We start from the raw sequence: 13,328 nt of genomic DNA on the forward strand, positions 1-13,328 counted from the left end.
ATGAAAAGCAATAGTTCTAGCTCATTCTTTTTGCCTTCGAATGGGTGAGAAGAAAGTAGGGATATGAGAGATTACAACACACGCTTTTCAACGAATCAATGTACGCTCTACAATAGGTAGCCTACTACTGCACTTGGAAAAAATAAATAAACGGAAACGTTTACTCACGGACAACAATTCGTTGATTTCTTCGCTTTACCTATCGATAGCTCCACCTACTCTCGAGAGTATCAGAGGGGACCGAACATGTATTCTTTGTGATGTGACACACATAATCAATGACACGACACGGTACCTCGTATTGCAAGCGTGCATACACACGGTAGGCCTACATAACACGACAAAGAATATCACGATCATCAATTTACAAGACGTGAACCATATTCAGCATTTTAAGGATTCTGAAATCTTTTCAACATTTTAAGGATTCTGAAATCTTTTCAACATTTTAAGGATTCTGAAATCTTTTCAACATTTTAAGGATTCTGAAATCTTTTCAACATTTTAAGGATTCTGAAATCTTTTCAACATTTTAAGGATTCTGAAATCTTTTCAACATTTTAAGGATTGTGAAATCTATAGGCCTGTACAACATTTTAAGGATTCTGAAATCTACGACAGATACAGGAAACTGGCTAAGTGAGGAGATATCGATGTTTCAGGAAAAAGGAAAATGCATCTCTTCTCTCACGGGGACTCGAACCCCAGTCTCTCGTTTTATCCGGTAAACGAGAGACCAGGGCTCGAGTCCCCGTGAGAGCAGAGATGCATTTTCCTTTTTCCTGAAACATCGATATCTCCTCACTTAGCCAGTTTCCTGTATCTGTCATATTAACAAAGGAGAGTGACGTCTTTTGTCATAATTCTGAAATCTATTCAACATTTTAAAGATTTTGGAAATTATTCTCAATAAATATTTCAATTCATAACTACAGTGAATACAATATAGTAGACCAGGGGTACACAACCTCCGGCCCGCGAGCCAAATGCGACTCACGAAAGGTGTTCTGGTAGAAAAGTATTTTAATACACACAATACGATAAACACCATATTTCCTTCATAAAAATTCGGGTAATCGGGATCCATACGGGATGTCACCAGTTATCACGAAAAAAAAGCATCAAATGCCAATAAAGTTGCTAGTCAAAGGAAAAAAAAAGTTGTCAAGGGCTAGTGAAGTTGCTAATTACATCCAAAAAATTGTCAAAGGCAAGTAAATGTGCCAATTATCGTTAAAATTGCCGAAAAACCACCAATGACGGGAAAAGAAGGCTATTACAAGTCACAATGGATAAAAATGTAATTCATCAAAACAAAAAAATTGTATGTTTGACAAATATGTGAGGTGAAAAAAAAATATATGACTATAATTATAATTATGATGGAATCATAATTATTATAACATATTTTATGAAAATAATTTTAATTCTTGTTTTCAAAAATTAAGGTAAGCCTCGTTGAAAATAAGGGGAAAAACGGGACATTTCATAGAAAAGTCAGGACGGCTAAAATTACGGAAATGTACAGTAAAATACGGGTCATATGGTCATACTTTATATACAACTTTCTGGCCCGAGAGCGGCAGAAATACCGTAAACCCGTCCCGCGGACTGAAAAGATTGTGCACTCCTGCAGTAGAATCCCAACTATCCCCAGCCGAGTTAAAAAATAATAATGCATTAACGCAGCGATTCTCAACCGGTGCTCCACGGAGCCCTTGAGGTTCTATGTACACTTCCCAGGGACTTCACGGCCACTCGAGGAATATTAGATGAATCAGTAAGTTTTATAAATAAATAAATAAAAAAAACGAGGCCTACGCGCGGGGCTCCACTATAGAAATTATATATTATACTAAAAAGGGCTACTATATATGATACTAAAAAAATTACTACTTTGGGAACCGTGGCATTAATGAATCAACATAACCTTTTCACGTTTGTGATTTATCAATAAAATAAGTTTCAATCATTTTTGTAATAGCTAGGCCCACGTTTTACGTTAACGTTTTATTTACTTTAAAAGTATGTATTCATGCTGTACAGTAAACATAATTTTATGTTCCCTGCAATTAAGTTATACATTATAAAATTTATCTTAAAATGTGCACGATATTTTTATTCTTGGACTATTCCGGCCTATCCTTTATTACAAAAAAAAGTTTGAAATGTACAGTAGGCTACAATACATAACAAACATTTATAAAGATGTGAGTTTTGGTATAAAAAAGGGTGTTTTTTAATTGTAATGGGTTTGATAGAAAGTGAGCATGAGAGTTATCCGGCTTACACGGCTTTTTTATTATCCGGCATGCCCTTCTATTACATTAGGCCGGATAGTTGAGTGTACTGTACTTTTTTATTAGCATTCGAAATGGTCAATTGAAATACGGTGGAATCTCGATATAACGATATGCACTATAAAATGCATTTGTGAGAGTTTATTCACAGCAAAAAATTGTAATTGATTAGTTAATTAATTAAAATTCAGTTAGTAACATTGGTGCCGAAAGTGTTTCAGGTCTGTGGATGCTCATATTGAGCTATGTGCAGGATATTGTCATTAATGATTTAGTCCTGGGGGTGTTTAACCTGTTCTATGAAATTCTGTGGGTACTCGAGCACCCCCGGCTCCAACACCACTGCCCTGTAAAGTAGCTTACCGTACAACACTTTTGTATACTACACAGAAACTAGCTTCACCGCAACCTCATCAGCGGTAGGCAGTTCAAAATGCCGATGCTAATAAACACCCTCGAAAGAACAGACTGGTGAGGAATTAAAAAAAATTTTGAAGGTGATGCTGAGGGAAATATAAAAAATATAGTTGTGTAGCAGTTTCAAAATCGCCTCAAAAATATCGTTACAGAGGGATTTATCGAAGTAAAGAATATCGTAGAGGAGTTAAATATTCGACTATGTAGGCAATTCCAAATACGATTTAAAAAATATATATATATCGTTATAGAAGGATTTATCGTTGTATCAAGTATCGTTGTAGCGTGGTTTTACTATATTAGATACTATATTTCATTATTGCTTTTTGTAAAGCTTCGATAGATTTTATCATACGACGCATGCTTAATGTATTTATAATAATTCGAAGTAGCTATAATTTTTGTATATATAAGTTTTATATTCATTAAAAAATATATTATTCAATCTGCATCTGAGTAAACTTTTCAATTCATTTATAATATGAAAGTAATTACGATTTTTATTTTTTTATATTCAATTATTAATACAGTACTAATCAATTCATAGGAATAATAATTTCGTAATAACCAATCACACTAAAATGATTATATACCTTAATGATATCTTAATTATACATGGGTAAAAAAAATATGGATATTTAACTTCGAAACAGAAGTTAAATATCCATTACTTTTTCTAGTTCTGTATTGTAATTATGCGCACGTAATTTACAGAAAAATTATGTACGTTATTATATAATTAGTTGTTATGTAATTATGTTATTATTATAATTAAAAATTATGATTTATATTTTGTCAATCATCAAAAGAAATTTATAAATTGTTGATAAAAATGTGTACTCACTTTCAAATATGTAAGCAATATTCTTTTAAAAGAACTGTTTAAAATTACTTACTAAGGCTATACAGTATTTTAAAAATCCATGAGTATTCTCGAGTATTCCGTATTATAAAATTCTTACCTGTTAATACGATTTTCAGTGCTTTAGTGGAATGAGGTATTTTCGTAGTACTTTGGACAAAATTCAACTTACCCCAATGTATCGATTTCTCTGTTAACACTTGATGAATTCACAAAACGTTTAAAACTGATTATGGGATGGAGTACTGGAAAATTGTGCCTAAATACACTCACTATACACTTCTTGGCAGGATTGGCGAGATTTTTCTATGTGTGATTATTGTGTGTGTGTGTGTCATAAATATATACTTCTATATAAAAACAACTCTACCATCCGAGGTATTTATTTTATCCTGATTTCTTTTTTAAATTAAAAAAAATTCATTTCTTTTTGATTGGAATTTGGCTTTAAAATATTATTTGGTGATGTTTTCCCGCAATTTTTGGTGATTGTTGAATAAAAGGAGCTCGCTTTCCCACATAAGAACAGCGATTCTTTTCTCTCTTGTATCAAAGGTTGTCATGGCAACGGGATATTCATTTTTAGCCAATAAAGTTGAAGAGAAAATGCATTATTCTCTCCTTAGAAGGAGGAGCTACATACAGCTCGGAACAAAAAACACGTGCACGCGGAACACGCGTTGTTTGTTCTTTTGCATCCATTGACTGGGAGAAGTTTTAAAGGTGAAATATATCTTTGAAAAAATCCGAGTCTATCTATATCTCTTTCGCGTGCGCGCGTCATGAATTCCAAACTTTCGTAAAATACACTCACTTCCAATAAAACCCAACGATAAGGAAATTAAATTTTAGCAACATGAAGAGTGTCCGAAACGAATGAAAATATGTTCTACCAGAGCTCAGGCGTTTTGCAGCCCGATTAGGAAACACATTTTCACCCCTCTACAATATCCGTATGTGCACTTTTCAGCGTTTATTAATAAGTTAATCATTTTGATCATTTTTGTCGCACCACGGTCATTTTCTGTTCACGAGGGCTAATTAGACAGGGACCTATAATTTATTGCCGATTCTGAACTGCAGCGTTCGGCATTTTGCCTTTGTTTTAATACTTATCGAGAGATTGGTGAGCTAACCCCTCGATGTGGAACACCCTGCGGCAGCAATCTTTTTTCTGTGGTCATGTTATCGCCATTTCTGTTGTATCCCTGCGTCAGGAAATTTTCTGACAAGGACGAATCGGATATCGAATTCGCGACACCTTAAACATCTGTTGATACTTTAAGCGAGTATCTTATCGACCTGGGCTACCGCACCCCCTTATTAATAAGTAGGGTTAAGATTTTTTTATGACCTGAAAACTGCTAGAAAATGCTCCAAAAAAATTCATTTATGCTCTAAAAAAATAAAAATATGCTCTATAAAACAAAAACAAAAAAAAATGACCTAAACATTTTCCTCTTCCACACATTTCCGGTAAAGTTAATTTTAACGAAAGGATGTACCAATATGAGGAATATTAATGCTATTCAAACTATTTTAAATCATCAGTTGTAGCTTGAAAACTGAAATTCTTCAATTTACCAACTATCAAATGTAGAATCAGAGAGAGAAACCGTTTTTTTATTTTTTTTTTATTTCTTTACCAAACTAAACGTTTACTGCCTAAAAGCATATCCCATATGGGAAAAGAGAAAAACTTCAAAATATACAAATTAATCTAGAAACTTTACGCTAAAATGGGAGTGCATGTACAAGTCTTTCAGTAGTAGATGGGATGCAAGTAAAAAAAACTATTTCTCATTGAAAATTTTTGAAATATGTGAAATAATGCCTTAAAATCATTAAAATATGCTCTATCACGTAAAAATAGTGAAATATACACGAAAACAAAAAAACTTGCAAAATCATAGGAATCCTAGCCCTGTTAATAAAATATACGGTGTACACCGAACTTTGGTGTTTTCCCAAACTTTTTTGTTCCATCGCCCCCTTCTTCTTCTTTTGTTCTAATCACCCCAACTCAAAACTTTCCATGGGATCCACAGCTTCTACAGCTCCCAAACCATTTCATCACCCCCAGGGGGCGATATTGCCTACTTTGGGAAACACTGGTGTACACTATGAAACGAATACTGGTTTATACTCGTGAGCACATCTATGGGCTTATAAGGTCTATAGTATAAAGTTTGTAAAAAAACAAACAAAACGCATCTGTATGAATTGATAGGATTTTTAAGCTATTGGTTTCTCTCAAACAGTTCAAGTCAAGATGATATACGTGGTCAATATGTTTTAATCCCGTTTTACATTCATTAATACGAATTATTAGTGCCCTCTTCTTTTGCCCCCCCCTGCCAAGCACAACTAAAATCTCTGGGTTATGAAAAAAGTTAAATTTTTTTTTTACCTACGTTAGCCCTTACCAAAGTTAGGCGACGTTTTACTGTATATTTTCAGTCGATCCCGCTTATAACGTTCCCACTTAGAGAGTTTTCCCGATTAGTACGACATATCTTTGTGGTCCCAACTCTAACTAATTCTCATTAATATTTGCCGTTTAAAGCGTTTTCCCGCTTAAAACGTTTCCTCATGGCATATTTTTAAAACCGTTACAAGGGAGGTTCACCGTATGTGTGCTGACAGACTATAAGTCTAACTCCATACAAGAAGACTGATAGTGCTCTAGCCTATCTGCCTAGAGATCAACTATGCATATATATGTACAGGGTGTTTCAAAAAGAATCACCCGATTTGAAATGAGTATATTACGAAAAGTATTGAACACTTAAGATTAGTTTTATATTACATGGCTAATCATAACGTTCTTTTACAAACCAAATTAAAGGTGCTCAATATGTCCACCTTGGGATGCACGGCATATGTCTATACGGTAGTCAAATTCGTCCCCAAGCTTTTGCGAGCATGTTTGAATCCACTGCTTCCACGGCTGCTGTTATGCGTATTTTCAGTTCGGCTAATGTAGCCGGAAGGGGAGGCACATGAACGTAGTCTCATATAAACTCCCACAAGAAGAAATCGCACACTGTGCGGTCCGGCGATCTTGGAGGCCAGTTGATATTCAACTGAATCGTCAGGTCCCGCACGGCCGATCCATCGTTTAGGAATACGATTGTTCAAAAATTCTCGAACGTCCAAACTACAGTGTGGTGGTGCTCCGTCCTGCTGGAAAATGAAGTCATCCGAATCGGTTTCTAACTGGAGGAAAAGCCAATCTTGGCAAACACTGAAGTAGAGGCCGAAGGAAGAGCGTTAGCGCTACCTGTCGGCAACTGCGTGAAACTCGAGATTTCCCTCTTTCTACCAATACATTATTCGATCAAAACGTATTAACAGTTGAATAGTTATGATTTTTTTAAAATCGGATGATTCTTTTTGAAACACCCTGTATATTTCTAATTTTTTGCCGGTAAGAAATGAAATTTCAGTTTTTAAGCACTTTCTACTATATAGGGTACATGGGAAAGTAATTTTATCCTGTAATAACTCGCGAACCGTTGTTCCTAGAGGTGTACTTTCAACTAAAAAAGTATCCAAATAACGTGAAGACCTCAGATACGTCATTTATATTGCAAGGGGGGGGGGGGGTTTGGGGTTCTAACCCCCCTCAAGCCGAGATTATAGTGTTATTTTGCAGGAAAAAACGTAAACTTCCCTTGAGAAGAAAAAATAATTGAAACCCCCCCCGAGAAAATTCTGCGTACGCCTATGCAAGGGGATGTATAGTTATTAAAATAAAAATGGCCACTTTCTCCTAAAAATACCTAATTACTATATAGAAAGTTGTTGCCCCGTCTCTCCTGAACCCAAAAAAAAAAAAATTCCATGTCTTTAAGTGTAATATTTGCTTAAATATTTTTTGAATTCGGGAATCGCTGAAATTGAGGAAAAGAACGGCATAAACTAACGGTCAAGCTATTTTTACGCTTTTTAAAAAATACTGTTATTTTCCTCATTTTCAGTGATTTGCGAGTTCAAATATCTCGGTGAATATTGCACTTGAAAACATGATTTTTTTTGGGCTCAAGAAAGACAGAGCCCATCCGGGCATGGTCCAGGGTTCACATTTTTTTTAAAATTTAAATGAACAAACAACAAATTACAAGATACAAATATACAATATACAAATACAAATGTATAATATAATATGCAAATACAAACATAAGTTACACAAAGACACCGACACAAAACATACACATATATTACATGCACTATGTAGCTCCAAGGAACTGTATGGTCCTTCCAGCAGGCCTATATGATGATATGGGATGCCTGCACAACGAGATCTGGTACTATGATTTTTGAAAGTAAATATACTAATATGTTATGTCAATATGCTAACAGCTAAGGAGTCCGAAAGCACCACTTTGCTCCGGGAGGGGGGGGGGGCAAGGTGTTGAGACGGCCCTGCATAAAACCCCCAAGACGGAAGCTCGTTGAACTCTAGCTCAAGGGTCTGTAGATCGACCTTATTTATAAAAATTCTCTGTTCACTATAAATTTACTTGAAGAAATCAATTCAATAAATAAAAAGAATTTTGATCCTGGATGAAGGGGGATAGGTGACCGTGGATAAGAAAGGGAACCATGGGCAAAAGAGGTTAAGAAACACCACCTTGAAATATCCCAGGACAGATAGGAGGCCATATGGCTCCATTTTGATAAACCACTGATTCAACTCATTTTAATGGGCCTTCTCAAATTTTACCGAGAGATATTTAGTTCGGAACAAATTCTAAACTATTCCGAACTACACATCCGGAACCCGGCAACACTGAACACATTGCCACTAGAAGATGAAATACAGTAAAACCTCTCTACAACGATACTCCGTATAAAGATAAATCCCTATACAGTGATTTTTTTCAAATCTTGTTTGGAATTGCTTATGGTCTAAGGGGCCGTTCACAACTATTACGTAAGCAAAGTTTTAGCCATTTTTGACCCTTCCCCCTTGTCAGCAAAAGTCAGCAAAATTTCGTCATCAGCTCTACCCCTCTGAATCCTAACCCATATTGGTGGGATCAGAGACGTACACGGGAGGGGGGGGGCATAGGGGGGCTCGAACCCCTCCCCCCCCCCTCCCACGATCAAAAATTTATTTTTTAATTGAAATTTCGGAAGAAAATACTTTGATATGTTATTATAATCAATTTCTATTAATTTCAGTGTTATTTTAAGTCTATGAACGCAAAATTTATCTTTAATAAATTCATTGCGGCCCACCCTCTAAACCATATAATGAAAAATCGCATAAAGGCCCTTGGCCCGAGGACCAAATATGGCCCCGGAGGGTTATCTGATGCGGCCTGCCCTCCTCAACCCTAATTTTGTAAAAAAATTAACTAAGCGGCACATCTACAGATCGCTTAAGTGTCCCGTGGTACAATTCCAGAACATTTAAGCGGCCCCTGGTACAATTACAGAACATTTAAGCGGCCCGTGGCACATTTTCAGATTATTTAAGTGATCCGCGGCATATAATTACGGATCACTTGAGTGATGCGTGGCACAGTTCCAGAGCACTTAAGCGGCCCGGACGCATTTCCAGATCACTTGGATCCGCGAAAAATTTAGAGATCACTAAAGCGGCTCTGTAGGGCACTTATCAATAGGGGAGGATGTCACTTCAAGTGCCTACAAACTATCGAAAGGATTTTCTAGTTTTCGGCGCTCCGAGTAAGATGCTATTAAAAATATTTCATGTCTTCATAAAGGGTGGTTGATGACGTAAGCATTATCCAAACCCCCCTTCATAAACAAATACAATTTTCCATTATGAATAATATATGCAATTAAACAACATTGATTAAGAGTAGGGAGAAACCCAGAAACACCAAAAATAAATATCCTGTTTTTGCTATGAAACACTGTTTTTTTCAGTTTGGGTCAATTTGACCCAGTCCGCGGTTCTAGTGTTAATGAAGTTGCCGTGAAGCTGTTTTCTGTGTAGTGTACGAAAGTGCTGTGCAGTAAACCACTTTACAGTGTGGAACAACAAACGAATCAGTTTTTTTGTTGTTGCGAATAAATGCTTATAAATGCATTTTATGGTGGTACCAACAACGCTAATTCAGCAGAGATGATAATACAAGCATAAATTTGGTGGTGATTGATAATAATCAGAGCCGCCCTTAGGGGTGTGCGACAAGTGCTGCCACACCGGGCCCCGCACTCACTGTAAATTTTTAGAGGCTCTTTCATCAATTCCCAAATTATTTCTTTGTATTAATTCTGAATTTTCTCATCAATTCTTGAATTATTTTCTCCGTAAGTCTGTATTTTCATCAATTCTAAATCATCGTTGGTGTTGGGATTATTTCTTTCAATATTATTATTTCAGATTATTTCATCAATTATAAAATTTCCATTAGTTTCGGGCCTCATTTCCCTTTGTTCTCGAAACATATTCTTTGTTCTCGAAATCGTTGACACGCACCTGGTCTCGCGTCTGGTAAGAGAGGTCCTGATAAAATAATGCTACCTCTCGATATAACGATAACCTCCCTACAACGATAATTTTCCTTAGTTCGCATCGCTATATCGGAATTTCACTACACGTACTTACTATGTCGTTTAACATGTAACATGATTGCTGTTTTTTTAATCCTCCTGATTCACCCATCACGAAAAGAATGGAAACTCAATAGCTTAGATGAAAGCCAACGTTTCTACTATACATGTAAAAAAAAAGGTAAAATAGGAGGCATGTTAGTGGAAAATATAAGTTGATGAAAAACTTGCAGAACATATGAGAGAGAGAGAGAGAGAGGAGAGAAAATAAAAAAAAACGACGGGGTGAGAGAAAATAGGGTGAAAATGTTAGTCAGAGGAGTAAATATAAAAACGTATTCTTTAGCCTTCCAAAAGCGGGAAATAAAAATACTCCAGCACACACATGTACATTCCTCGCTTCGTTTTCGGTATGATGAGAAATTTCACACTCAGGTGGAGTCAATGAAAAGCTAAACTGACCGGCTTTTGTGTTGGGAAATGGTTGTTTTCACCGCATTTCTCGCCCCCCTCATTTTTCCACGCACTCTCTCTATTCATCCTCGTAACTGAGGCAGCAACAAATGACGTCCAAAGCTTCAACGCAAAAAAAAAAAAATCCCATCCATGTTATACATCCATAAAGAACCTAGGCTCTCGAAGCTCTATTCCAAGCCGCTTTTATATATTCATAAAAGGTTCTATTTTTTTTCCTTTACTCTCTCTAACCTTATTATTTCATATTTCTAAGCTTTGTGTTGATAACATCGCATTTTTTTCCTTATTTTCATCTCGGTACTTGAAGTACATTTTCAGACAATAGTGGTAATTCTCACGGATTTTAGTATTTTTATCCCTTTTTTTTTTTTATTACGTCTGTGTGAAAAGACCATTTTTACCACATTCTTTTTTTGATGGAATCTGAAGCAAATTCCCACATAGACAATGCACGCTTTTTTTTAAGAACTATGAAACTATTCCGCGTTGTTTTGTTCGCTTGGATTTTTTCTCTCTTTGTGGTTTGCACACGACAATAGGTTGAACTTTTAATATAATACAAGAAATTTAAGAATATTTTATATACAGGGTGATTCCGTATTTCTTCTCCTTGCCGCATTTTACTGGCGAACAGTTGGTCCTAGAGGCATACTTCCAATTGAAAAAGGAAATCACATAACGTGAAGAACCAGAGGCAGATCTTGAATCCTGCGAACTACACGGCCGCAGAAGAAGCCAACTGAAAGGGGTCGATTTTTTTTTTTGGCGCCAACTGAAGGGGGCGAATTTTAGGGCGCAAACTGAATTAGAGGGGTGATTTTTATCACCAAAATATCATTCGCTTACACTTGAAAAACGTCCAGAACCGGCCCTGTGCAGAACTTAGGTACGTCATTCATGTTGCAAGGGGTTGTATAGTTATTAATATAAAAAGATTAACTTTTTATACGTACACCCTTTGTCATCGAAAACCCAATTAGAAAATTGCTGCTCTGTCTCTCTTGAGGCCGAAAAAAAAACTTCCGCGTTTCCAAGTGCAATATTCGCTGAGATATTTGAAATCAAAAATTGAAGAAAACTTGGGAAATAACAGCATAAACTAACGGTCAACACTTTTTTCACCGCTGTTCTTCCCTAACTATTCTCCGATTTTTGAATTCGAATACCTCAGTGTTGTGTAGAAGCGTGTAAATTTTTTTTGTTGGCCTCCGGACAAACAGAGCAGCAACATTCTAATTTGGCTTTTGAGGTGAGGGCGTCCGTATAAAAAAAGTTAATTTTTATATTATAATAACTGTGTGCAACCACTTGCAAGATGAATGACTTATCAGAGATCCACACGTTATTTGGATACTTTTTCTAATTAGAAGTATGCCTGTAGGACAGGCATCTTCAACCTGTTGCTCGCGAGCACCATGGTGCTCCCTGAACTACTCGAATTGCTCGATGCTCGTGTCCGATTCCGTGCTTGCGAGCACTTCAACAACTTCCCAAGTGAACACCTTGTACAAATTGCATTGAAGGGTTGAAATCATCCTGATTTCATACATTGGTATGCCAAACTTGTTGTACGGGTGCTTTTTTCGCGATGATACAGTGCTCGCGACCAGAAAAAGGTTGAGAAGGTAGAACCTCTAGAAAATGCGGCAAGGAGAATTATGGAATCACCCTGTACATTCAGCAAATGTAGGTTTCTTTGGGAGTTTCACAAATAAATTGGTTTGAATATAGAATAAAAAAACAGAAATTGAATTAAAACGTTTACACAAATGAATTTAGGCATTCGAAGCTCGGTGATCTTTGAACCGTTTCTTGAACTTATTTCTGTATTGAATAATTCTTAATTTGAATGGATTTTAAGGGCGTTAGTGCACGATTTTGGCTTCCCATGCTTTGCTATCGGAAAAATCTCCTTCCTTTACGGAACATTTAAAATTTTTCTATTCACATTAGGCACTCAATTTCTTTTTTCTGAAATACTATGGATATTTTTATACAATTCAACGAAAGCATTTAGGATTTTAATTGATGGTTATTTTTTTTCTAATTTTAACTTAACAACATGCAGCTTTTTCAAAAATCACTGAAATTTACTCCTAGTTTGTGCCATAAAATTTCTTTAAATCACTTCAATAAGAAATCGTTAAATAGCATGCAACACCTTAGTGTTCAGAGACACACAGTTTCAAGATATTTGAATGAGTGGTGTTTGAAAAAAATGTTCCTTATCTGACAAAAACTCAGTTTTGAGAAAAGAGCATTTTAATGTGGAAAAGATTAGCATGTACAGTCAACCCTCGGATTACGAACCTCTCGGTTTGCGAACAATTCAGTTTACGAACACTCAAAAATAACTAAATCTCGAGGAAAGGGTGTTTCAGAAAGCTGTAGACATGTAGCTAATTTTTTTTGTTAAAGAAAAGTTAGTTAAGAATTGGATTTGATTTGAGTAATGTTCACGCCCTCAACTGTGATCAGCAGTTAATTCCAAACTTCAAAAAGCTCTACATCAGAGAACTTTTTCAAAAGTGTTTTACAATAGTTTTTGGCATAAAACAAATACTCTCAATGACTTCTCTCAAAACATTACTTTAATATTCTACATTGCATATTGCGAATTGCATTTTGCAATCATTGACAAAGCTTAGCAAAAATATGAATTTGGCTTGGAGGATATTTTGTCCAGATTGTGTTGTGGGCTGAGATTTTGAGGGCTTTGACATTGGGATTATAGATGA

At 35.9% G+C, this 13,328-nt stretch overlaps 2 protein-coding genes across 3 annotated transcripts in view; one reads left to right on the plus strand and one right to left on the minus strand.

Moving 5' to 3' along the window:
* The window catches only part of LOC149065683 (paired box protein Pax-6-like), a 33,305-nt gene extending 29,497 nt beyond the window's left edge, over window positions 1-3,808 (minus strand). For both annotated transcript variants that reach the window (XM_089253497.1, XM_089253498.1), the window contains exon 1: window positions 3,752-3,808. The gene's annotated coding sequence lies outside the window, so the exon portion shown is untranslated. The remainder of the gene's footprint in view (window positions 1-3,751) is intronic.
* Window positions 1-13,328, plus strand: part of LOC149065684 (uncharacterized) — an 81,430-nt gene that overhangs the window by 17,753 nt on the left and 50,349 nt on the right. The gene's annotated exons all lie outside the window — the stretch shown is intronic.

This window comes from Pholcus phalangioides, unplaced genomic scaffold, assembly GCF_987345545.1.
Source record: "Pholcus phalangioides strain wild (caught in Gottingen) unplaced genomic scaffold, Ppha-v1.0 ptg000039l_1, whole genome shotgun sequence".
NCBI classification, from domain to species: Eukaryota; Metazoa; Arthropoda; class Arachnida; order Araneae; family Pholcidae; genus Pholcus; species Pholcus phalangioides.